Below are 27,815 nucleotides of genomic sequence, written 5' to 3' on the forward strand. Positions count from 1 at the left end.
AGAGTTAACCTTGTAATATCTGATCCTCTCCACCCAGGCTCAGCTTCATGAGGACAAGAACCAAATTTATCTTGCTGTGCACTTAGTAGGAATTCAATAGATGCTTGTCTCAGAGGAGATAAGAGGGGCCTGGATCATAAATAAGAAAAGGATGGTCTATGAGACTGCTCAGGTTGCCATAACAGAGTAGCACAGACTGGAGGACTTAAACAACAGAAATTTACTTTCTCACAGTTCTGGAGGCTGGAAGTCTGAGATCAGGGTGCCAGTATAGTCAGGTTCTGGTAAGAGCTCTTTTTCAGGCTTGTAGGCAGCTGCCATCTTGCTGTGTGCTCACTTGGCCTTTCTTTGGAACAAGACAGAAGCCAGGGTCAGGGTGAGGGGAGCATCTCAGAGATTCAGAGATCCCTCTCTGATGTCTCTTCTTAGCTCAGGGCCTCTGCCTTATGACCTCATTTAACCTTAATTACATTTATAAAGGTCCTGTCTCCAAATACAGTCACATTGGTAGTTAGGGCTTCAACATGTGGATTGGGGGATGGGACGTGAGGGGAGGGACACAAACATTCAGTTTATAACCAATGGGTTAGGCTGTGAAATAAGAGGGACAGGAAGGGTAAAGAATCCTTGCAAGAGAATAAAGAATAATTAAGTTGTTTCATTCTTTCGGCGTTAAATTTAGGCAAATTAGGGAGGAGAGCTGAGCTGCAGCTTTAAGGCTCTGGAATAAATTCAGAGGAGTTGCTATTGGGGAATTATGGACTTATCTATGCATTGTTTTCTAAATTTACCAGATTAAAAGAATCAGCTAGAATATTATTTTAAAAGCCAGTTTTCGTTGGATATTGTTTCTCTGGGCCTGGGTTGAGGTTCTAAAATTTTTAACACGCCTCTAGAAAGATTTTTCTAGCTTCCAGCTGTGGGAAACTAGAAACCACAGAAAGAGGAAGTTAAGAGTGAGTAAGAGGATTGGAAGATAAAGGTTGGGCTCAGGTCGAGGGGCGAAAGGAATCAGAAGTGTTGGTGAGGGGCTTCCCTGGTGGCGCAGTGGTTGAGGGTCTGCCTGCCAATGCAGGGGACACGGGTTTGAGCCCTGGTCCGGGAGGATCCCACATGCCGCAGAGCAGCTGGGCCCGTGAGCCACGGCTACTGAGCCTGCGCGTCTGGAGCCTGTGCTCCGCAACGAGACAGGCCGCGACAGTGAGAGGCCCGCGCACCGCGATGAAGAGTGGCCCCCGCTTGCCACAACTAGAGAAAGCCCTCGCACAGAAACGAAGACCCAACACAGCCATAAATAAATAAATAAATAAAGCAAAACTGTCAAAAAAAAAAAAAGTCTTTATAAAAAAAAAAAAAAAAGTGTTGGTGAGAGTGCAGACAAAAACATTGATCCCTACATTGCAGGCTGAATAGGGATAGGAGTGAAGCCAAGAAGGGAGAATAGGCTTGGACAAGGAAGAAAGATTAAGGGGCTATTAGTCCTAAAAAATAATGAGGGTGTGTTTACTGGGAGACTTAAAGAGCAGGCAGTTATAGTAAATGAATTCAGAGATCAAGGTTTCACTAGTAGCGTAGATTCCGAATTTGTGTCGACATGAATGCCATGGAAAATGACATAATAATTCTTCTGGCTTTACTTCCTTCAAATCCATGATCTATATTGCTGCCAAGGAGCTCTTTTTAAAAGGAATGATCATTTTTTTCTGTGGCATTAAATACTTTCCTCACTCCCTTCTGTCTAAGGTAATCCCAAAACCCTTACCATGGCATTCAGGGTGCTTCATTATTGCCTGCAAACATTTTATATCATTAACACCTTACTACCTATACATCCTTGAAAATGCTTCATTCATTCATGTTATGCTTTTTATTGTGTATTTTCCTCTGCCAGGTCTACCTGGAAAAATGGCAAATTCATTTTTGTTCTGTAAAATCTCTATAGGGAGGTTTTGATAAACTATTCCTCCTTCCCATGCCCATCACACGTTAGCTCATCTTTTCCTTTGCTAGACTACTTTTGTACTATGTATGTGCTTTCGTTGTTGATCTTAACACTTTAGGGTAAGGGTCACAAACCAAATACCTGCAGAAAGTGTGCATTTAAAATAAATGCCAGAGATAGGTAGGATGAAAGAACTTCATGCTACTTCATGGTACTTGTACTGTACCTAAGTATAACACCTACAAGTTAAACTGTTCTTTTAAACACTGTTGGTGTAACAAAACAAATCAAACAAAACACATCCAAGGCACATAGAGCCTTTTGCTACATAGGTCACGGCAGTTATGAAATGAGAGGTCCACGTTGAGAAGTAGCAAATAAGCAATTTCAATTTCTGGTCAAAGGGAATTGCATGTGTAAATAGAACGACATGATTAATTCAGCATGGTATTGTAGGATAACAATGCCCCGACAGATTTCCTGATGTATGTGTCTCTTACTCAAAGAGGCTCAAAGAAAACTAGTGACACAGAATCACTACTTAACAAGGAGATGAAAGGATGAACTTTGAACTGCGATGTAGAGACCTATAGAGTCCAGCTGTCACTTTGTTGGCTTTGCCATCATAATGGCCTCTACAGTGTCTGAAAAAGACCATGTGATTTTTCCCAAAGTTATAAATCTTCTTCTGTGATTTATTTCTCTGTGCATGGATTGGCTGGAGTCAGCCTAGAAGAGGACCTTTAAGAGAGTGTCTATGGAAGCAGGACTTGCAAGAACCCTTTCAGCTGCATCAGCAAAGGACAACTTTCATGTTTTTATCTTCCGATGGCTCACAAATCTCTAACCCCAGCCAAAATTTCTCTCATGAGCTTCAGAGACAGATATCCATTCAACTCCCTCCTGAACATCTCTTAGATGATGTTACAGGCATTTTAAACTTAATATGCTCATAACTGAATCTCATTTCTCCATCACCGAAAACAAAAACAAAACATTGCTTTACTTCATGATTCACTTAGCTGCCCCATGCAGAAACCTAAGAGTCATTTTGGAGAACTCCATTGTTCTCCCCTTCCTTATCTAACCAATCACTAAACCTTTTCAATTTCTCATCCTAACTGTCTTTTAAGTCCACTCCCAGTGATATAATTTCAGCTGGCTCAGGTAACTAACAAACTGAGTCCTGGCTCTTTTCCAATCTGTTTTTTTACATTGCAGTCAAAGTGATCTTTCTGAAATGCAAAGAGTAGCTCAAAGCTCTTTATCTCCTACTACTCTTGGAATGAAGGTTCAGGACTCCTTAATACGGTCAAGAAAGCCCTGCTTAATTTGTCTCCTGGCGGTCTCTCTAGCATCTTTTCTGCTATTCCCTCCCTCACCTCTCTGCCGCTTGTTGATTCCACAAATATTGACTGCCTACTATATGCCCAAAAGTGGGGTAACAAAACAAGCAGAGGAATGATAGACATTTTTAAAAATTATATAAATATAGAATTGCACGTCGTGTTAAGTAGTATGTAGGAAAAGTAGAGGGCACATTGAGAGAGTATTAGAGAGTAACATAATTTATATTACGTGACGTTATGCAGGGACCCCAATCCTGACATTCCAGCCGTAGCTTTCCTGAAAGAGCTATGTCTTCACAGCTCTGTGACCCTCTTGTCCATCAACCCACTAACACCTGCTCATCTATGTCTCAGCCTATATGGTACTTCTTCCAAGAAGACAGCCCTGAGACTCAAAGCCTAGGTTTGCTACTTCTCTGTCCTCTGAAGTTTCCTCATCTGTTGTATTGTCCTTTTAGTTTCCTTTTCTGTAAATCCATGATGCAGGGACTCTCTCTTTTGTCACATTGGATCTTTACCTTCTAGCACAGTGACTGTTACAGAGTAAGCCCTCAATAAACATTCCCTGAATCAATACATGGAAGTACTGCTGACACTGACAGAGCTGAAGAAATTCTAGGGAATTCATGTTCATGAAAACTCTGCCTTTTACCACTGACCCCTAGAATTAAATCTTAAAATCTTTCTCTTGTCTAATTTGCCCAAACATCAACCCTATTTGTATTAATTGTTTGATATATGTCAGGTGCCTGACAATTGCAAGAGGGTAGAAGATTGCAAGTTGTATAAATGGATAGATGTAAAGGAGTTATTACTTAGGACCTAAGACCTGTGTCTTTATGATAAATATAGTCTTCTTCTATCGCCAACTATTTTATCTACTGGCAGCCATCTTCAGCCCTACCCGTCCATGAGGCATCAACAGTTTAAGCCCTTATTTATTTGTTCTTACATTAATCAACCTGAAATGTGGCAATAAAACCCCTGCAAACCTGACATATTTGAGAAGAAGCATAGGTACTTGTGAAATAACATTTGTGAACAGTTGAGGAGGCATTATGGAGATAGTGGTAAGCTTTAGGAAGACTACTTCATAAAAGGGCTAATGGGTGAGGGCAATTTTTCTGAAGAGGAAACAATGAGTTCATAACCAAATGACTGCCTTTCTGAATCCAGGTGTATCATAAACACATCATCTGATGTAAATCACGTTATTGGTTGAGAACAGATTAAACAAATTCATACAAATCAGTCAGTTTCCACTTCCTTAACATCATTTCTTGGTTTACCAGGCCTGGTGGGCACTGGGCTGGTCAGTGACTTGTAGCCTTGGCCATAGCCAGACCTTGTGAAATTCTGTAGTTGATGACCCTCACACGTTGGGCCTTTCCTCCTGCACTTCACTGTTTAGCAGAAGACCCAGCATGACTATATTGTAAAGTTAGGAGGAAAGGCCTATCCATCTCATCTCACCCTACTGCTCAATGCATATAGAACGCCTGTGATGTAGCTCACAGAATTCTGATTGACACACACACATAATTTCTTGCAAAGGAAAGTGGGAGACAGAAATGTGAAAAGGTCAAGTTTAGGTTTCACAATAATCTGTTGAATTTTAAAACTCAAGGATGTTTTATAAGAGGAATTTCAAACAGTATGCTATTATTACCTAAACAACTTATCTCTATGCTTTTACTCATGTTGTTTCCTAGAATGCCTTCTTGTGTCCCTCAGCATCATCGTATTTTATGTTTAAATCCTACCCACCTACCCTAGCTGAAATGCCAACTCAACCACGAAATCTCAGATTTGCCCAGCAAGAAGTGATCTCTCCCTGTCTGTATGAGACCTTAACTTCTGACACAAAGTGTATACACCTGAGCTTTCCTATGGGTTAAATTTCTTGAAAGGCTTTTTATTTGGTAGGTGTTTACAATTTTTTTTTTAAAAATAACTTTATGGGCTTCCCTGGTGGCGCAGTGGTTGAGAGTCCGCCTGTCGATGCAGGGGACACAGGTTCGTGCCCCGGTCTGGGAAGATCCCACATGCCTCAGAGCGGCTAGGCCCGTGAGCCATGGTCGCTGAGCCTGCACGTCCGGAGCCTGTGCTCCGCAACGGGAGAGGCCACAACAATGAGGCCCGCGTACCGCAAAAAAATAAATAAATTTATTTATTTATTTATTTATTTTTGACTGCATTGGGTCTTCGTTGCTGCCTGCGGGCTTTCTCTAGTTGCCGCGAGCGGGGGCTACTCTTCCTTGCGGTGCGCAGGCTTCTCCTGATTGTGGTGGCTTCTCTTGTTGCGGAGCATGGGTTCTAGGCACAAGGGCTTCAGTAGTTGTGGCTCGCGGGCTCTAGAACACAGGCTCAGTGGTTGTGGCACACGGGCTTAGTTGCTCCGCGGCATGTGGGATCTTCCCCGACCAGGGCTCGAACCCGTGTCCCCTGCATTGGCAAAAGGATTTCTTTTTTTTTGTTTTTGTTTTTTTTTTACCAAAAAGACTTTATCAGCATCCTTAGGGCAACGCGTCCCAGGAGGGGATGCTCCTCAGCACACAGGCCACCCAGCTGCAAGTGATGAATCAGAGTGAAACGATTATTGTACACAGTGAAGACAAAGTATCACCCCAAACCTCCAACAGAAGAAGGAAAATTACTTTACAAAAAAGTAAATAAAAATAACGCCCATTTTTCTGTTTTAAAAGGTGCAAGCTCTCGCGTGGCAGAGCTGGAAAGCCTGAGGACCGGGCGCCCTGGAGTACCGATGCTCGAGGGGCTGGGCCCGCCCTGGTTTCTGAAGCTTAATTTAAGCCTCTCAGGTCTGCTTCTTCGTACTACTGCTCTACGATTCTCGTTCCTACTGATTTCTTCAGCGCGTCAGGCTCACAGCTACCAGCCTTCATCAAAGCATTAAGACCAGAGACTCTCCCTTTGCAAGGCTTACACCTGAGTAAAGAGTGAAGCGATCAAACACCAGAATCTTAAAAAGCCAAATGATAGTGGAGACAGTGCCCATTTAGAAAAGCTCTCTTACCCCCCACCCCCCTTCCAGTCCTACTTTGGTAAATATTAATGTTTAACCCAGTTAGCAAAATTAACACCGTCATTTCCATAGTTGCTCTTTTGTGAATAGTAACTGTGGCCGGATGAACTTCACATTGGATAAAGCAGATGTGAAAACCAGCTTGCAAGAAAGGGTGCCTCCCTCAACAGCAATCTAAGCCCAGGGAACCGGCCCGAGGCCGTGCAGCTACTGCTGGTCCGCAGCGCGTGCGGGCGGCCGGCTAGATGGTCTGGCAGCAGGCGTGGCTCCTTTTCCGGCCAATAAGGTAGGCGATGAGGACGCTGAGGACCAGACCTGCCAGGGCGCCGCCCACGGCGATGGGGATCAGCATGCTGTTCTCACGCAGCTGACATTCCTCCACAGGCCCAGACTTGTCCCCGTCCACGCGGAACGCCGACTCACACCCTGAATAGGTCTCGGTGACCTGCACGCGCCCCTCAGCGTTGCCCTCGTAGGAGTTCCCGGCTGCTGCCTGCAGCGCGCTCAGCGGGCCGTGGGCGGCCTTGAAGGCGGGGTCTCCGGTATCGGGCGGAGTCAGCGTCAGCCGGACTCCTTGCAGGAAAACCCCCAGGCAACTTGCGTTCATCGCACACTGGAGCGTCAGGAGCTGGTTCCTGCCGCGGAGCTCCAGGGTCACCAGCTGGGCTGTGCAGCTCCCCGCAAAGGTGGTCTTGTTGGGGTTGATGCTGAACTCTGGTCACCGTTGTGTTGTCCCTCGTCCTGCAGGTGACGTTCAGCTGCAGCCCCATGCTGGCCGGCAGGCAGGTCCCGCTGGTGACGCTCACGTTGTACTTGGACCCCGAGGGTCTCTTGGGTGCCGAGATGGGCGAGGACTGGGGCGGCGCCGCCGGGGTGGGCGGGGAGGGCCAGTCTTACAGTGCGTCTCCTCCCTGCAGAAGCTGTTGTTGGAGAGGTAGGCCTGGAGGGTGGCGTCACGGAGCCCGATGGTCACGTTGCGCATGCGGATCTGGTTGCTGCTCACACACCTGTACTTTTTATTTATGTCTGCCTTGATGTCGGTTACGGATTCCACAGTCTTGATTGCCCTGCAGCTCGAATTGGTGAAAATCCCTGTATCTGACAAGTTATAAACAAAACGCATCAGCTGGACACTAACGTGTTGCATTTCTTGTTAAACTTGTGAGGGTCAGCATATGGCCTCTTCCAAAAGCCATGAGACTGGAGACAGAAGCATTCCCTTTGGGCAGGCAGATTCTTAACCACTGCACCACCAGGGAAGTCCCCAAATACTTGTTGATTGAATAAATAAATGAATTACACTATTAGGTAGAGTAGATGACCTCAAGTGTTCTAGAATATTGAATTAAATCCTTGATTTTGAAACGTCAGGATTCTTTGTAACTTTCTGCTACATAGGGGAGTTCATATTCAAGCTTATAGTTAACAACACTTCTCTGACTTCACAGCTTCCTTCTCTTTCCCCTGTTTCTTCAACCATAGTTTTAAACAGTTCTGTTTATTGAACTGGTTAAGTTTGGTCCCGTCTTAGGTGATTTGTACTAGCTATTTCCTGAGTCTGGAATTCCCTCCTGTCAAATTTTCTCTCTCTACATGACCGGAGCTTCATCATTCAGGTTTCAGGTCAGATACTCCTTGCTCAGAAAAGCCTTACTTAACTATCTAAGCTAAATTAGCCTAGTCCATCATACCACCGTGTTTGATTTTCTTTATAGTATTGACTGAATTTATCTTCTCTATTTTTTTCCTAGTTTATTTTTCTGCCTTCATTAGATGGAAATTTCTGTGGGAGAAGAAATCTTGTTTGTCTTTGTTGGTATAGGGCCAGCTCCAAGAAGAATGTTTGAAAATGGAAGATGCTCAATATATAACTGTTCAATGAATGCATGAATAAAAGAACAGCTTCCAAATAGAAGTGCTTTTACATATATTTTTAGTGAGAAGCATCAGGGCACACCAAAGCACATAGTTTTTTTGTTTGTTTGTTTGTTTTTTGTGGTACGCGGCCTCTCACTGTCGCGGCCTCTCCCATTGCGGAGCACAGGCTCCGGACGCGCAGGCCCAGAGGCCATGGCTCACAGGCCCAGCCGCTCCGCGGCATGTGGGATCCTCCCGGACCGGGGCACGAACCCGCGTCCCCTGCATCGGCAGGCGGACTCCCAACCACTGCGCCACCAGGGAAGCCCCAGCACATGGTTTTATATGCTGAACTTTCACTGGGGAGGTGGCCTGATTTAAATTCTCTATCGTATAGGAACTTGAGTCATAGCATCTGTAACACCTTATTAAACTTATTGTTTATGCCTTAAAGACAGGGCAGGCCCTTGATAATACATGTATTCACCTGTACTTAGCACAGTGCTTCATGGCATTTAGTGGAACAAATTAAGTAAAGGATTAAGTAAATGTAGCTTGACTCTCAAACTCTGATTTATTTTATTTAGTACTTACCCAATTCTTAATAGCTATCATTTTTGGAACAGCTACTCACTAGACAGGTGTTTTATATCCTTTATATTAATTCTTTTAAATAACCTTTTAAGGAAAAATTACCATAATCCATTTTAAAGATGACTCAAGCAACCTTTGCCGTTGGACCGAGGTCTAGTTTCCAAAATTCATAATCTTAGTTTAATCAGTCAATTGCCTGTTCTTGCTAGACTAAAAATATTTCAAATATACTTGACAGTTAGCTTATTTGAACACTATTATCTCAAATTTTGCTAAATACTTCCTAATTCTCTTCATAGCAAATAAATAGTTTGTAGCATGAATCTGTTCTTAATATCTAAACAAATCTATGGAGATTTTTGCTATACATCCAACCTGTTATTTTTAATAGATTAATATAAAAATAGCTCTTTTGTGATTGTAAAAAAAATAATATAGTCATTGCAGAAAAAAAGCTCAAATAATACAGAAAATATGGAGAAGAGAATACAGCCTAAAATTCCATCTTAAGTATATATAAAATTTTACATAAACTGAATCAAATTGTATGTGATATTTTCTTGTCTTTCACTTAGAATTGTCATGCTACTTTTACAAAAAAATTTTAGGCACTATCATGTATATTTGGATTTATTATCTCTGTTTAACACAAATAGCACAAGTAAAATCTACCTGAGTGAAACCCATTCTGACTTCATTCTAAAGTAGTTCAACTAATCTAACTCTACTAAAAACGAATTGGTCTAGTTTATGTTGTCAGGTTTATCATCATATATGCCTTCTCTGAGGCATAAAATCTACAGAAGTCTTAACTTAGGAACTGTATGCATATTTATTCAATAAACTACAAAGAACTGAAGCAGACTGGTTTTTATTTTTTAAAAATGCCTTTCAACTTTTGACAAAAACACTTTTTTTTTTTTTTTTTTTTTTTTTTTTTTGCGGTACGCGGGGCTCTCACTGTTGTGGCCTCTCCCGTTGCGGAGCACAGGCTCCGGACGTGCAGGCTCAGCGGCCATGGCTCACGGGCGCAGCTGCTCCGTGGCATGAGGGATCTTCCCGGACCGGGGCACGAACCCGTGTCCCCTGAATCGGCAGACAGACTCTCAACCACTGTGCCACCAGGGAAGCCCGACAAAAACATTTCTTCACCAAAGGTCGCAATAGTGAAGGTACCATTGGTTACTCCTTCCTTTCTCCCTATGTCCTTTCTCTTTCATTTCATCTGCCACTGTCCAATCTTAGAAGCCTGAACCCAGGCTATTACAATTCTCACATATATTTTACCCGCTCCAACTCATACTGTATATATCATATCATTGTCAGACAGATGATTCTGAAATATCTATTTTTTATACGATTATACTCAAGCATCTTAATCAGATATTCCAAGTCTTCCATAACCTGGGCTCAGCCTACTTTCCACCTCCTCTCTACCTCCCGGGCTCTGCATTACATCTAGGCTACCCTACACACATATTCTTTCATTCAGTACCCCTTTCTAGGAAAAATGTTCCCTAAGTCTTTTGTACCCTTTAACACTAAAATATCATCTTCTTCTGAAGTCTCCTGTGACTACTCCATCTAATATATTTCTACGTAATGCAGGTATCTTCCATATAATTCATTCATTCCAGAATTATATTTATTGAATATTTACTATGTACCAGATACTGTTCAGGGCACTGGGAATATATCAGATAATAAAGTGGACAAAATCCTCTGACTTCATGGAATTTGTGCTCTTATGGAGAGACAATATACCTACTATACAAGGACAGTGTATGGTACAATGTGATAAATGTTATTTTTAAAAATTGAGAGGGAAAGAGAGGGCATTAGGATTGCCGGTTAGTACTTCCAGTAATTAACAAAATGTTAAGTGTATCCTAGGTGTAGGCAAACTTATTCTGTAGATGACCAGATAGTAAATATTTTACACTTTGTGGACCATGTGGTCTCTGCCATAATCATTCAACTCGACCATTTTAGCACAAACGCAGCCTGTGTCTCAATAAAACTTTATTTATGAACACTGAAATTTGAATTTCATGTAATTTCCATGTGCCACAGAATATAATTCTTCTTCTGACTTATGTATTTCTCAACTGAAAATGTAAATGCCATTCTTACTTTGTGGGCCATACAAACACAGACAGGGGGCCAGATTCAGCCCATGGGTTATAGTTTACCAACTACTGTGAACACCATTGAAAGGCTGAGATTAGTGAAGACTTGGGGAAGATAACAGAGTGAGCACGTGGACACATGAGAGTAGAGTATTCTAGGCAGAGGGTATAGTCATTGCAAAGTCTGTGAGACAAAGACACACCTCCAGTGTGGCTGGAGCAGGTAGAGTGAGAGAGAGAGGTAGGAGATGAGGGGGGAGCAGCAATAAAGGTGAGAATGGATAATGCGATTGATCTACATTCACAGGTGACAATGACAGGTTCTTAGACCTGGAAAAGGAAACTCTTAGAGACTGTCTAGTTCCTGGAGAGCCAGCTTTGATTGGCATACTGTCAACAAAGATTCTGAGGCTGCATTGTCTTAGCCAGAACCACTTCTATGATCAATTAGCAATGCACACTCGGGTGTGAGGGTTGTTGGTTGCTATGCATTTGTGTTCTTCATCTAGTCTACCCACTGCATTTTCACCACTAGGACACACTAAGCTGTCAGCTGTTTACATGACATAACTCAACATTATCATCTAATTAATAACAGGAATTCTGAGTGCCAGATTAGTGATCTTCACTGTATCTTGGTGCTTCCCTGTTTCAGTTTTTACACTTAGGGCAGTGATCAATACATATCTTTCCTGGAGAAGCTGAAAAGATACTAAAATTAAAAGCTGTATAGAGATAAGAATTACCAATGTAAATTTTATTCCCTTAGCTCTATAAAACCTTTATAGTTTCTAAAGTACTTATGTCTTTATCTTACTTGAACTTTAGGGTGGTCCTATGAATCCTTATTATCCCATAAAACGATCCCAGGGCCCTAAAATGAAAAAAGCAGGCCTTCCAGGCAGCTCTTAAATTGCATTTTCCTGTGATTGATGAGATTTTTTTTCACAATTCCACGTATAAAGTTTAGCTTAAAATTATTACCAATTTTTTTTCATAATTGTTACTAAAATACTTCTTAGTGTATTTACAGCAAAAGGAAGGAAGAATCAACATTTCCAAAATGTTCAATGATAAACTTAAAACTGCCATTCTTACTGTACATTGTGGGGAAAAAGAGGAGGAGTTCATGCTGAGCTACTGTGATGACTAATGAAATTTTTATTCTTTTCAATAAGAAGAGCTTTAACAATTAGGCTGTGTTATAATGAAATGTTCATTTGTCCAAACTCTGATTCCTGGTCCATCAATACCTCTTTGTGAGAGGTACATCCCTAAAATATGCCTTTGTCTTGAATGGAATGCAACCAGAGGCGTTTAGTGCAAGGACTCTCAGTAAGGCAGCCTGAAACGAACAATGGGCTTCAGAAAAGCTAAAATTAAAATGTATATATATATTTTCTGTACCATGTGTTATTCATTAGTCAGATATTCACCTGACTAAATATCTAAAACAATGAGTAAAACTTCACATTTTAATATGATTAAAAATAAATGCTTAAAAATCCAAATTGTAAGGGAAGTATATTTTACGTTCTCCATATCGGTATAAAGGACATCTGGAAAATACTTTTTTGTTGTATAGTCTTAAAGGATTTCAGTTCAAAACTATCTATCTAATGGTCTTAAATAGCCCACAGTTTCCTAGACATATCTTCGGTTTTATAATTTGATAATAAGTGTTCACTTTTCCCCCTTATGTTTCTAATGCAGCTGGAATCGATTGGGATCTATTTTAATCACTTTCTTGTTCTTGTGCTACTTCATCTCCTCTCATTACTATTTAACATTTAGGGAGTGCCAACAAAATGTTGGATCTGTATTAAATATGACCTTAGTCACAGTGGGCTCACATTTCCAACACGACAGGAAAGAATGTTGAATTTATAAAGAATGTACATAGCAGAGAATGGAAGCAACATGATAATTATTGGGGGGATTTACATTACCTGTAAGTTGATTCTGGTTCTTTTCATAGCTTGAAATAATTCCAAAATGCCACTGATGGTGCTAAAGGGGGACATTTTAGCAGGGATGGCATTTGTGTAGAGTAGTGGAGACTGTCAGCCTCCTGGAGATGGAGAGACACAGGCAGAAGTGGAATCAGTGAGCAGCAATGACAGTAAGAAGGGTCCATGACACGACTCATTCATCTTACAGTTTTATGGTCAACCCATGGCTTCATGGACACCTAAGGAGTCTTTGGTCTCCGTTCTGCTATCTTTATCTTCCAACCCATGTTACAGCATCTAATGGGATACTGGAACCATTGGGCCTAATTATTTTCTCATGGACAATTCTTATGTTCTGTTTTCCTGCTCCTGGAATGATATCCCACTTTTTGTGTCTAGGTAATTTTACACACACACACACACACACACACACACACACACACACACACACACACACACACACTCTCTCTCAGTGAAAGTCAACTGCTCTGAAAAACTTTTCTGGTATCTACAGTCTGAATTAAATGTCCCTCCTTTGAACTCTTATAGTATCTTGAGCACACTTGCATTCTTACATGATTATATGTGTTTTTTTGATCATATGTACTTTTAACATATGATTGTATCCTTTTATATTTTTCTAAGTTTCTCTTAAAAATTATAAAATACTTGACAAACAAGGAAAATCTCTGATTGAAATGCATATATATCTCTAGTGCCAAACACACTTCCTGGAGAGTGATAGGCACTCTAGAAATGCTTATTATTCTTCTTTCTGAAGAACAGAGGAGTGATATTTCTCATTCCATTTTTTTTGCCCCTTCCAGATAATTTTTTAATGTTAGAAAGATGTTCTAGGTGAAAGAGAAATAGAATTCCAGGTACTATGGCTTTATAGGAGCTTTTGTAAAAGTGGAAGTGATTTTAAAATGATAAAAAGTGATTTGTTGCATTTATCAACACATAGTATATGTTACCAATGTCACCCATAAAAGTTACAGTGAAAAACTATTGCAGGTAAAACTAGCTTGTCTTAACAGGGTCTTTTGTAAAGCTTGTGTAAAATATCATCTCAGGCAGAATTGACCTAAACAAGGAACATGTTTTATCTTCAGAGATAATTTGCTTAGAGACATCATTGATAGAATAAGTAGTGCCTGCATATAATCATTGATATGGTCCTGAGAAGCTACCAGCATGCATACTGGTCATTTCTTCTGCCCACCATCATGTTGAGATCATCATGAATTATTTTAGGCTAATGTTGTATCTACTAGGAGAGATAACACTAGAAAGTTGTCATTTCTCACTTGTTAACACCAGTGAGAGCTTTCTACTCACTGCTTTCTAAGAACTGTTTGCAAGAATAGGAGCAGAAGACAGGTTGTGCATTAAGAAAAGAAATGTGCAAACCCACAGAATCTGAAGTTTATCTTATAACAGCACTAGCTAGAAGATATTTGTGGGACTTTGTAAGACAGTGTCAATTCTTGGGGGGCTTTCATTGATCATCTGTTTTATTGATTATCTTTTATTGATCATCTCCTGGAGATAGAGAGAACTGAGGCACAGGCAGACGTGGGAGCAGAATAAAGGAGTGGAAATTTTGAACTTTATACTTCCATATTTCTTTTTTTTTTTCCAAGTGAAACAGTGTTTTTATTGGAGGCATAATAGCACATGCATGTCTGTCACATAGGATGAGGATGACTTTAGGGTTCTGGTTTCTAAGATCAGACTTTATCTTAGACACACTTTCCATCACAGCTTCTTGGGAAATGAATCAGGAAGGGAGCAAGACACTGCCTGGAAAGAAATCGTTGCTGTCGCTGGAAAGTTGTAAAGCAAGAGAAGAACTTATTCAAATCAGTGTACATGTAAAAGAGCCCCAAGGAGGAAGAGAGTGGTGTGGGGAAAAGTGATCTAAGTTCTGGTGTTGGCGGTGATGCTGGCCTTTTTTGATGGCAGAGATTTGCCTCTAAATGGAGGCAACAGGATTGACTTGTCAGTTTTGACTGCAGCAACATTTCAGGGCTCCCCAGTTCCCTCTCTGGCTCCCCAGTTCAGTCCCTCCTTTCCCCTGAAGAACTCAGAGAGGAAGGGCAGGGTCTATGTCATGGACACTGCTACTTGCTCGATGAAGCTGGCCAGATTTATGTCCAGTTCTGAAAGGTCCACACACTCATGAGTGCTCAGGGTGATGTGGGCCTTGTCGTAAATGTTAAACCATTCAGGATGGTGGTCCAGTTTCTCAGCCTGCAGGGCCACTCTCATCATGAAGCCAAAAGCCCTACTGAAGTCTTTAAAATGGAACTGCTAGAAGGTGACATCCTGGCCTTCTGGCTCGTTCCACCCCATGGCCCACATGTCTGGCAGCAGCTGGTCCTTCTCCTCAGCACTTAGCCTGTGTGCTTTGCCAGCCATGCTGTGTGCAGCGTGGACGCTGGCCACAGCAGGTGGCAGCGGAGGAGACAAGCGTGTCCTATAGTTCCATATTTCTAAGAGATACTTACCATCTAAATTTTTATAATAACTGAGAGAATAAAATGAAAGGTCCATACCATATCATTAGAAGGCTCTTGGGTGGGATGCTTTCTTTTTTTTTTTTTAGTAACTCAACTTTTTTTAAATTAATTTTTATTGGAGTAAAGTTGATTTACAATGTTGTGTTAGTTTCAGGTGTACAGCAAAGTGAATCAGTTATACATATACATATATCCACTCTTTTTTAGATTCTTTTTCCATATAGGTCATTTACAGAGTATTGAGTAGAGTTCCCTGTGCTATACAGTAGGTTCTTATTATCTATTTTATATATAGCAGTCTGCACATGTCAATCCCAGTCTCCCAATTTATCCCTCCCTGAGTGGGATGCTTAATAAAGAACAAGATAGGCAAGGAAAAACACTTAAAGCTAATAATTCAGAGTATGAGATAATGGGGTTAGGGTTAGTGCCTACTGGTTTCACACATTTTACAACTTTGTTTAAAGCTAGTAAGAGAGAGAAAATTGGGAATTACCAAAAACAATTGAATGACAGGTACAACGGTGGATGGCCCTGAGAGCAATTAGAAGCTTGAAAGATTTCTGGAATAGTACATCTGACCTTGACTATAAAAGAAATAAAAGAAAATGAAATGCTAGTGGAGTTTGTACTTAATAAACACATTTATCAGCTGCCTGAGGTTCTAGTTACAGAAATCTGTTTGTTTTACATAAAAATAACAATAATAATAACTAATAAATATTGGTCATTCTACTGACAATCACTTGCTATGTACCTCTTTTATCCTCTCTGCCATCCTATAAGGTACATATCCTTTTTATCAGCATTTTACCAGCAAGGAAACTGACACACAAGAAGGTTAAATAATTTGCTCAAAGTAAATGGTAAAGTGCGTTTTGAGGCCAGGGAGTCTGATTCCAAATCAGAGTTGAACTCTTATCCATTAAGCTATAACACATTGATTAAAAATTATCTTACAGTAGATCCAAAAAGAGTTCTTTAAAAACTCAACAGTGTTCAAACTGGTATAGATGATTTTATTTACAAAGCAGAAATAGAGACACAGATGTAGAGAACAAATGCATGATACCAAGGGGGAAGAGGGGGGCATGAATTGGGAGACTGGGACTGACACATATACACTATTGATACCATGTATAAAATAGATAACTAATGAGAACCTACTGTACAGCACAGGGAACTCTACTCAATGCTCTGTGGTGACCTAAATGGGAAGGAAATCCAAAAAAGAGGGGATATATGTATACGTAGAACTGATTCACTTTGCTGTGCAGTAGAAACTAACACAACATTGTAAAACAACTATACTCTAATAAAAACTAAAAACAAAACTAAAGCAAAACCTCAACAGTGTTTTTAAAAAGTGTTGTTCTTGGAATGATGTAAAGCATGTGGAAGTTATTGTACTTCATCCGCAAGGTGTCTGCCAGTTCTTCCTGTTGTTGCTAATAAGCATCTGTTGTCCTAACCTGCTAAGGGGGAGGCAGAGTTTGCTCTGGAGACAGCCATCTTCCCCTCCGCCCACTTCCATCCTGTGGGCTACAACGGTCCTCTTGAGAGGCTTGAGCCCCCCAGCCTGAAAGCTCTCTCTATCCTAGTAAGGGCAAGCCAGACGAGGCCCAACTGGATGGGCATCTCTACACAGAAAAATGAAATGGACGGTATCTCTGTGTTTGTTCACGTTCCGTAAGACTCTGAAACGGGACTTATTATGCTCACACAGACGAAGACGTTATTCTCTCTGATATCAGAGATTTAGGTCCCTGGCAGGCAACTCAACTCCCAGAATGGGGTTAAGACTCAGACTGCCCCAATTATCCATTCACCACTTCTTTTTTTTTAGCTCTGTAGCAACACATATATGGTTTTCTTTTGACAAAGGATAGACAAAGTATCAGGAGAGATATCTAATCATTACTAGAAACTTGTTGAGAATAAACTCACAAATGAAGTACATTTTAAAATTTACCCATTCACCATACCATGATAAAACACTCCTTCAAAATTCTATGATTTTATGCCAGCATATTTTGGCAGTGCTTTCATGTACATCATATTCACAAAATCGCAGAATTATACAACTGAAAGACTCTTACACACTCTAGTCCTGTGCCTGATTCAGAGAGACTAAACAGCTTATGATGTAAAGGCTTCCCAGTTCCAATGTCCATGTCCTTTCCCTTATACCTCATTGTCTTGGAATTCTGACAACTCAAAAAGGTAAATAGTGACAAGAGTTAACACAGAGTCTCAGACAACTTGAATCGTCAGATGGCATTGTGGTATTTTTTAAAACATAGTACTCTCTCTCATATATCAATAACCTGTCATCCATCACATAGCTTCTTACAGTGAGACTTCCCAACTCATGTAACTTCAGTGAATACCCTTTTAGAAGCCACCCCTGAGAACTTTACAGTTTAGATTTGATTATAGTCAGTTTTACATGTCTTTGTATCACATTATATGTCCTATGTTACCAAACTTCTATCTTACAGATACTGACCATATCTACTATTTTATATAAACCTCCCCTTAGTGCTTTGGAGTCCAGTTTTATGAAATCACTTTTTTAATAAATCAATTTTCCTTGGACAAACCATGTCTCCTTAAGCCTTTTTGTTGGTTGTTTCTGAATTTAATCTATGAAACACCTTTCCATTTTCTTCCCAAGGAGGCATCTATCACATTCCCCTATGCCCAGCATGGTACCTGAATGTGTATCTTAGAATCAGACACTTGCCTAAATATACATCTTAATAAGAAAGCCATAAATAAGTAATTGTTTTGGCCACTTTGGCAACTGCCTATTTCAACATGATCTAAATTCAGTATTCTCACAGACTTACCAAAAGAACAGGACCCTTTCTCTTGGACAACAGGATCCTTTCTCTCACTAGAGCTTCAGGAGGATGTTTCAGAGATTAATAGGGTTCCTGCACCCCTGTAATTTGCTTGAATTAGATTAACATAGTGATAACATGAAATACAAGCCACACCTTAAATAAGTTACTTCACTTTCCGAGCAGATCCAAATGCATGCTTAGATGAAGTCAGAGCCCATGTGGTTGGGCTTAAAAGATAAGGAAAAGGACTCTCTCTCTAGGATGTGTCTTCACCTGCTTGTACTTCTATCTGAAATCTAACCTCTAATTTCGATTATTTTGAGTGAAGCAATAGATCTGTGCTCATCACGTTTGCCTTTAGAATATGTGATAACAAATGATGCAGTCATTAAAATTAGCTATCTTTTGTCACTCCTTTTCCAATAGAATAATTAAAACTAGCCTCTAACAGGTTGACATAGTACAAGTGGGGATAAATGAGAACTACGATGAGAGCTTGGGGTTTCTGGGTATAAAATATGATGGAGGAGAGAAAAAAATAAGTGGGAAATGGAAAATTGTCAGACAATTCTCAGTTTGAAACTTTGCTTAGGACTACCTGTGTTTCCTAAGGTTTCTAGAACATCTTGGAGTACAACCAAGACATAGGTGTTCTCTGCAGAACCTGAAACTTGGCTATGGGCATGTCCTTGGTCAAACAATACGGGTCTCCAGTCAGGAAGATCCTGAATTTTCAGAATTCATGCCAGACCAGGAAAAACTTCCCTCTTACCCTTTGCCAGGGACTCAGTCCAAAGAAGCTGTAACATATTTTTCTTCTAAAAAGATTATTAAAAGAAATATGTGCTCTTTGAAGTCCAGTTAAGATACTGTGGGTTCTTATAGACTTCACACTGCTTATATACGTAGTTCAAATGAGCGGCCAAAAGAACATCTCTCAATGAAAGGAAGACGTTCAGCCTGGGCAAAGCTGAGCGGCTTAATAACAATGACTTGGTACATAGATAGTTCCTTATAAAGGTGCAAACTGCCAAACTGATCACTCTCTGTGCTGTAGTTATAACAGAAAGAAGTAGATTCACAGTATAGGAAGTATGTGAAACGTAAAGGAGAACATTTCACTAGTGGTAGCGCCTGACTGCAGATCCCTTTCTTTGTTGTGATTCGCCAATGTTATGCCAAAGGATGATACTGAGTAACTTGGAAAGGTAGTTCACTAACTTTTATTTTAATCATTATTAACCTTATTTAATCATTATTTAACCATTATTAACATTTAATCATTATTTTAATCATTATTAACCTTTTATTTTAATCATCATTAACTTTTATTTTAATCATTATTAACCTTCTAAACTGCAAAGATAAGAACTGTTTCCTAGTATTTTGTAATAAGGTAAACTATTTTGTCAATGAAGTGATGTTAGCAAAGTACAGTGAGGTAAAAGATTATTTAAAAAAATATAGTGTATGTGTGTTTAATTTTTGCACATCTTCAAGCTAAATATATAAAAGCAGAGGTGCTGATAGAGGTCCAGTATATTCCCTTAGATGATTTCTGGAGCTATAGAATTCTAGAAGTTCTATCCCAGAATCCCTATCACTCTTCCTTCTAATTTTACATAGTTCTGTTCTAGGTTTCAAAGGGTTCCAGCTAACGAGAATGGTGTTTGAACCTCAATTCACCATTGCTTAGAAGGATATCTATTCTTATTGGCCCAGGGATCTGGGGGTTATCCTCCCTGACTCTCCCAACCCCCTCCTCTACACACATATCTGTTCTCCCAATCAAATTTTAATTCAAATGAAATGTTTCTTCATAATTGTCCATTCAATATACTTTGCTTATTATTTTATCCTTTTTCTCAATTTCACCTTTTTATGGTAGAAAAGCATTTGCTCTAGTCTACTTTTGAACTAAAAATGCAATAAAATCCAGTTTTTCACAGATGTAATAATTTAAATTTCTAAACCAAATTATATCTGAGGAGCAGGGAATTATAAAGCAGTGAGTTGGGAAAAACAGGGAAATTGAACATCACTTAACATCACTCAACATCATTAATTATTAGAGAAATGCAAATCAAAACTATAATGAGGTATCACCTCACACTAGTCAGAATGGCCATCATCAAAAAATCTACAAACAGTAAATGCTGGAGAGGGTGCGGAGAAAAAGAAACGCTCTTGCAATGTTGGTGAAAATGTAAATTGATACAGCCACTATGGAGAACAGTATGGAGGTTCCTTAAATCTAAAAATAGAACTACCATATGACCCAGCAATCCTACTATTGGGCATATACCTGGAGAAGACCATAATTCGAAAAGATACATGCACCACAATGTTCATCGCAGCACTATTTACAGTAGCCAGGACATGGAAGCAACCTAAATGTCCATCATCAGAGGAATGGATAAAGGAGATGTGGTACATATATACAATGGAATATTATTCAGCCATAAAAGAGAATGAAATAATGCCATTTGCAGCGACATGGATGGACCTAGAGATTGTCATACTGAGTGAAGTAAGTCAGACAGAGAAAGACAAATATCATATCATATTATATATGGAATCTAAAAATATGGTACAAATGAACCTATTTACAAAACAGAAATAGAGTCACAAATGTAGAAAACAAACTTATGGTTACCAGGGGGGAAAGGAGGGGAGGGATAAATTGGGAGATTGGGATTGACATATGCACACTACTATAGATAAAACAGATAACTAGTAAGACCCTACTCTATAGCAAAGGGAATTCTACTCAATACTCTGTAATGATGTATATGGGAATAGAATCTAAAAAAGAGTGGAGATATGTATGTGTATAACTGATTCACTTTGCTGTACAGCAGAAACTAACACAACATTGTAAATCAGCTATACTCCAATAAAAATTAATTTTAAAATGCTAAAAAATTAAATAAATACATTTCTAAACTAAATTATATCTGAGGAACAGGGATTATAAAGCAGTGAGTTGGGAGAAACAGGGAAATTGAAATGGTTTGTGCATCCAAAGTATATGCCTTGAAGCTATCACCACACCTGACTAGATCCACACTCATGACAGGAGTAGCAGTGGGTGTATTTTGAGTAGTTAGACAACTTACTCATTCAGCTCTGCTTATAAACTAAGAGTGCTTCCTTTTTTAAACTTAAAGGAAATTTTGGGTGAGTTCTCGATAAATACTAGTAGTTTTCTTCCTCAGAACTCACATTCATCAAAGAATACTATCACAGCTAAAAAGAAATGATCAATAAGTTAACAAAAATAATCCAATATTAAATTCATTTTTTTCTTTCAAACTTACAAAATCCAAGGTCTTATTTCTCACATTCAGATATATGACAAAATAAATGCAAAATATCAATGTTTATAAAGAGTTTTAGAGACCATTGATCCCCTCGAATCTGTTCTGTTCTTCTTCCATAGGAAAAAAGAGTTAAAACCATAGTTGGTCACTCAGAGCTACTCTTTCTCACCAGCCAGAGGTAACATGTGACTGAGTTCTCACCAATGGAATGTTAGCAGAAGACACTGTGCCACCTCCAGGCTGGGCCTTACCACACCACGAGTGCTACTTTGTACCTCCTCTCTTCTCACTGGGGGAACTGGACATAATGGCAATCAGACTTCAACGTGCAGATGAGGACAATGCCCCAGAGGATGGTAGAGCAAGCCCTACTCATCAGCATCTCTGGGTGACGTCATAAAGTCCAACTACCCTTCCTGGACTTTTAAATGTAAGAGAGAAATAAACTATATCCATTGGAGCCATTGCGTTTTTGCACCTCTTTTCTATGTAGTCTTCAGCATAAACTAATACCAATGGAGATCTAATATAAATCCACTTGAGGCATTTTTTTTTCCCTAAGTGGGACATTTTGTAACTAGAATTGGATATGATTCAAGTGATTAAGTGAAGGGAGCCCCGTCCTTTGTATATTTATTTATTAGTTCATGCTAACGTTGCTGGTTATAAACAAGAAAGAGAAACAATTAGTAGAGATTAGAAAAAGGCATTGCATTGGTATTCAAAAAAAAAGTTGGGTAGACAATACAGTTGTTTAACTTGAGGGTTTTCTGCTTTGTTTAATGTGACAATATGTTATATGAGTGATATGTATAAGAAGCAATGTAATTGAATTGGTCTTGATCAATGATGTTTGAACTTTACAATTATGTTTTAAGAGCAATAAAACTGCTTTAAAATAGAAATTTTCTATAGGGTAAATAAATTTATTGTATTTATTCTTAAATTCTTCAGAACTTAACACCTTCCTGCCCATTAGAACAATTTTTTAAAGTTAGTCTTTGATAATATGGAGGTTCTTAGTTCTTCAACTATTTCATTGTAGCAGAACAGACTAAGGAAAAATGTATAAAAAATATTGAAGGATTTGGAAACCAATGTCCATTTAATTATGGCCAAAATTTATAGGAAGCTGGCGAAAGCTCTTGTCTAATAAGCACTAGGTCAGTGTCAAAAAGTTGAAGAGCACAAAGTACTCCTGCTACGTAAGGCTAAAGGAGTATTTTTTGGTGGGGCAAATTTTGAGCTCAGCTGACAGCAACATCATGCTTTCTGATTCAAATGACTTTGTCATTTAAAAGTTTGAAAGTCACAAAGCACCAGGCTGATCTCCCTGTGCTATGCAGCTGCTTCCCACTAGTTATCTATTTTACATCTGGTGGTGTATATATGTCCATGCCACTCTCTTACTTCGTCCCAGCTTACCCTTCCCACTACCCGCATCCTCAAGTCCATTCTCTACATCTGTGTCTTTATTCCTGTCCTTCCCCTGGATAGGGAGAGTGAGAGGGAGACGCAAGAGGGAGGAGATATGGGAATATATGTATATATATAGCTGATTCACTTTGTTATACAGCAGAAACTAATACACCATTGTAAAGCAATTATACTCCAATAAAGATGTTAAAAAGAAAAAATAATACTAGAGCTGAATTGGTAAGAATAAAAATAGCAAGTTAAGAAAGATGGAATAAAAGAAATGAAAAAATAAAAGACTGAAACACCAAAAACAAATAAAATAAAATAAATCTGGTTTTAAATACTACAGTCAAACAACAACAAAAATGTTTGAAAGTGTCTGGACCATGCCATTAGAGAGCAGTCTCTGCTCAGAGAAAACAGACAGGCTCCCCAAGAACAAGGCAGCAAAGGAGGAATAGCTTGAAGGACAGCTAATGAAATTCTGATTGTTCCTCTGAGGTGTGCAGGGCAGGAAATCTCCATTTACAAGCACATCTTTGACCTTCTTAAATCCAATTGCTTGGCAACAACTTCTGACAACAATTTATGTATTGGAAAGTATCCTTTGACTAATAAATTTTTCCTCATACTTGCACTGACATTAAAAATATGGGAACATTTTCTTTGGGGGGATGTTATAGTGGACACGCTCTTCAGTAGTTAGAATCCATTATCTCCTTCACCTTCCACAGCGAATCCTAATATTATTTAGTTACCTGCACCTCAGACGTGTAGCTTAAGTGCCTCTTAGAAAGTGGACCTGGTAGTTCTAAAGCTAATCCCACTCCCATTTTTAGTTTTTGGCTCAGAGACAGGCATGCACAACATTCAGAATCCTGAGATTCTTACAGTGATTTGCAGGGAGTTTGTAGAAAAGATCCTCTTCACTATTCTGGAAGAATTTCAGGAAGCCACTCTCTCTTACATTTGCCATGAACAAATAGTCATGTGTCTTCCCTTGCAATTGTCAGCCATTCTAGGGATTAATATTAGAAGGAATATAACAATGGAGGTCATGGCAGAGAGACAGAAGGACACTGAGGCTTGAGAACCTTCTTAGAGTGCTAGATCTATCAAACTCAAAGCCTGCATCTCTTTGGATTTTCAGTTGCATTAGTCAACACCTTCTCCTACCGTGTAATCCAGCCTCAACTGGTTTTTCGTTTACTTTTTTAAAATTTATTTAATTACTCCCAAATCATCTTAGATGACATATATGGTCATAAAATATACTGTGTAAGCCTGGCTGGGCTGTGCAACATGTGACCAGCAAACTTTTCCAAACTGGGATACATAATAAATGCTCTTGCTGTTGAGTTAATAATGTTTGCTGGCTGGACCCATCAACAATTTTGACCCCACTTTTTAATTTTATTTAAGTATAGTTGATTTATGATATTGGTTTCAGATATACAAGATAGTGATTCAATAGTTTTATAGATTTATACTCCATTTAAAGTTATAAAATATTGGCTATATTTTCTATGCTGTATAATGTATCCTTGTAGCTTATTTATGTATTTTATACATAGTAGTATCTTAATCTCCTGCCTCTATCTTCTTCCTCCCCCCTTCCCTCTCTCCACTGGTAACCACTAGCTTGCTCTCTATATCTGTAAGTCTGCTCTGTTTTATTATATTCACTCACTTGTTTCATATTTTAGATTCCATGTGTAAGTGATAACATACAGTATTTGTCTTTCTTTGTTTGACTTATTTCACTAAGCATAATACCCTCCAGGTCCTTCCATGTTGTTGCAAATGGCAAAATTTCATTCTTCTTTATGTCTGGGTAATATTCCATTGTTTATATATACCACAGCTTCTTTATCCATTCATCTGTTGATGAACACTTAAGCTGCTTCATATCTTAGCTATTATAAATAATCCTGCATGTTATTATTATAAATAATAATGAACGTTAGGGTGCATGACCTTTTTGAATTAATGTCTTCATTTTCTTCTGAAATTACCCAGGAATGTAATTTCTAGATCATATGGTAGTTCTGTTTTTTAGTTGTTTGAGGAAACTCCATACTGTTTTCCATAGTGGCTATACCAATTTACATTCCCACCAACAGTGTACTAGGGTTCCATTTTCTCCATATCTTCACCAACATATCTTATTTGTGGTCTTTTTGATGATAGCCATTCTGACAGGTATGAGGTGGTCACTCATTGTGGTTTTGATTTGCATTTCTGATGATTAGCTATACTAAGCATCTTTTTCATGTGCCTGTTAGCCATCTATATGCCTTCTTTGAAAAAATTTCTATTCAGATCTCCTGTTCATTTTTTGATTGGGTTGTTGGTTTTTGGTATTGAGTTGTATGACCTGTTTATATATTTTGGATACTAACCCCTTGATGGTCATTTTATTTGAAATATTTTCTCCCATTTACTAGGTTGTCTTTTTCTTCTGCTGATAGTTCCCTTTGCTGTGCAAAACTTTTAAGTTCAATTAGTTCTCATTTGTCTGTTTGCTTTTGTTTTCTTTTCCTTAGGACACAGATCCATAAAAATATTGCTATGATTTTTGTCAAAGATGTTCTGTCTATGTTTTCTTCTAGGAGTTTTATGGTTTCCAGTCTTACATTTAGGTCTCTAGTCCATTTTGAGTTTATTTTTGTATATGGTGTGAGAAAATATTCTAATTGCATTATTTTACATGCAGCTGTGCAGTTTTCCCAGCACCACTTATTAAAGAGAGTCTTTTTCCCATTGTATATTCTTGCAATATTCTTGCAAAACATTCTTGCAATGTTTTGTCATAGATTAACTGGCCATAAGTGCATGGGTTTATTAGTGGGCTCTCTATTCTGTTCCATTGATATATGTGTCTGGTTTTGTGCCAGTAACATACTGTTTTGATTACTGTAGCTTTGTAGAATAGTCTGAAGTCAGGAAGTGTGAGACCTCCAGCTCTGTTCTTTTATCTCCAGATTGCTTTGGCTATTCAGCTGACCCCATTTAATTTTATAAATGGTCAGACACCTATAAATGGTCTGAATAAATAAACAACTTAAAATTATATCATAGTTTGTCCATCTGTTGTTGTTTTCCAGCATTACACACCTAGACTTCACCTATCTTGGAAAACATTTCTTCTTAGCTATACTGACTCAAATTTATTCAAGTAATAATGGCATTCTGATGTCATACAAGCTTAGTATATTATTAAATAATAATACCTTGACAGTATTATATGATTCACTGTTGGTGTGCCTGTTTTAACATTCATATTGAGAATGACTTAGCAGTCACTAATAACTGATAATGCTCAGAATGTTGTGTACAGTTTGAACAAAAGCACTCCCCTGGATAACATAAATTTGCTTTAGAGATTAAAGCCATATTGGCACCATTCTTCATCTACCAGACCCTTAAAAGTGTTTTAATCTTCTTTTTCCTGTTTGTATTAAATAACAACAATAGCCCCCATATTCTAATTAGCTGGATAATACTGCTTTACTTCTTACGTCAATTTTTGCCTATGTCTACTGGAGGCAATTGTTTCATTGTACAGAATTCGGTTTCGCAGAATCATTATAACTACACTGAAGGAAGTTTAGAAATCAATGTAATCCCAGTACTCATTGCAGATATTTTACTCATTCACTTTTTCATATGCCTATATCTACACACATAAAGCTTTATCCATAGTCATATGGTTGGAAAATACACGATTTTGTTCCCTGATGATTCCAACCAACACATATCCTATGACCTTTAACTTCTAGAGAAACATCACAAACTGCTAAATGTGATCATCTCTGCAGAAGTTTCACTGGATGTCTGATGGTGGAAAAGTCATTTGCTTTATACTTTACATGACAATTTTATAAATTAGTGGATTATGGGTTATGTTTACTTCTTTATTTTACATTTTCTATATTTTTCTAATAAAAAAGTAAGATACAGCACAGTAAGCTGTGAACAGTGCTAACCAGAAAAACAAACCAGAACTAAACAAAATATATGCTCCACCTTGACATAAGACCTTCATTCAAATCTTTTAAATGATCTATAAAATATTCAAGTGATTGAATATACTAGATTTTCATCAATAAGTTCTTAGCTGATGAACATACAAATTGCTTAAATTCTTTTCATTATTCTATTTAGCACTATATTGAAGATGTTTTTACATAAAGCATTTGTCTTATTTTGATAAATTGGGAGTGTAAATTCCCAGAGGAATGATTATTGCATTATGCAATGATTAATTATTGAAAATTAATTTCCAGAAGTGTTGAATCAGCTTACATTGCTATCAGCAATATAAAGTTTTATTGCAACATTGGCAAAAAAGTATATACACATATATAGCAATAAATACTTATGGGATCTCTTTGCCTACCAGTCTTAATTTTCATGTTTCTTTGCTTGTTTATCCATTTAACAAATATTGAATGAGTATCAACTATATGCCAGATACTGATAGTCACTGGTGAGAAAAAATCAGAAATGATCCTCATCTTCTTAACTTCCTATCACAATCCTAGGAAGAAAATATTTTTATCCCCAGGTTTGCAGAAAAGAAAAAAGAAGCTCAGACAGGCTAAGAATTTATTAAAACTCACACAGCAGTTGAAAGCTCTAGGGCTCTAGGATTCAAATCTAAACTGTCAGACACCAAAGCCTATGTTCTTTTTAGCCAATCTGGCCATTATTGAGTACTATTACTCTAGAAGTTTCTGTTATTTTTGCTGATTTAATGAGTGAATTTCATACCTTGTTATGTTTACTTTCAGTTTTTAATATAGAACAAGATTGAAAAATTTTTTCTCT

At 38.6% G+C, this 27,815-nt stretch overlaps 2 pseudogenes across 2 annotated transcripts; both read right to left on the bottom strand.

Annotated features, from left to right (window-relative positions):
* Window positions 1–6,575: 6,575 nt before the first annotated feature.
* On the bottom strand, window positions 6,576–12,938 carry LOC309816111 (lysosome-associated membrane glycoprotein 1-like; annotated as a pseudogene). Its single transcript has 2 exons — window positions 12,864–12,938; window positions 6,576–7,605 (listed from the first exon to the last, which is right to left on the bottom strand). The product of its transcript is annotated as a lysosome-associated membrane glycoprotein 1-like (transcript).
* Window positions 12,939–14,907: 1,969 nt separating this feature from the next.
* Window positions 14,908–15,290, bottom strand: LOC309816864 (pterin-4-alpha-carbinolamine dehydratase-like; annotated as a pseudogene). Its single transcript has one exon. The product of its transcript is annotated as a pterin-4-alpha-carbinolamine dehydratase-like (transcript).
* Between the last annotated feature and the right edge of the window lie 12,525 nt (window positions 15,291–27,815).

This window comes from Mesoplodon mirus (assembly GCF_964341445.2).
Source record: "Mesoplodon mirus genome assembly, chromosome: 2".
Lineage (NCBI taxonomy): Eukaryota > Metazoa > Chordata > Mammalia > Artiodactyla > Ziphiidae > Mesoplodon > Mesoplodon mirus.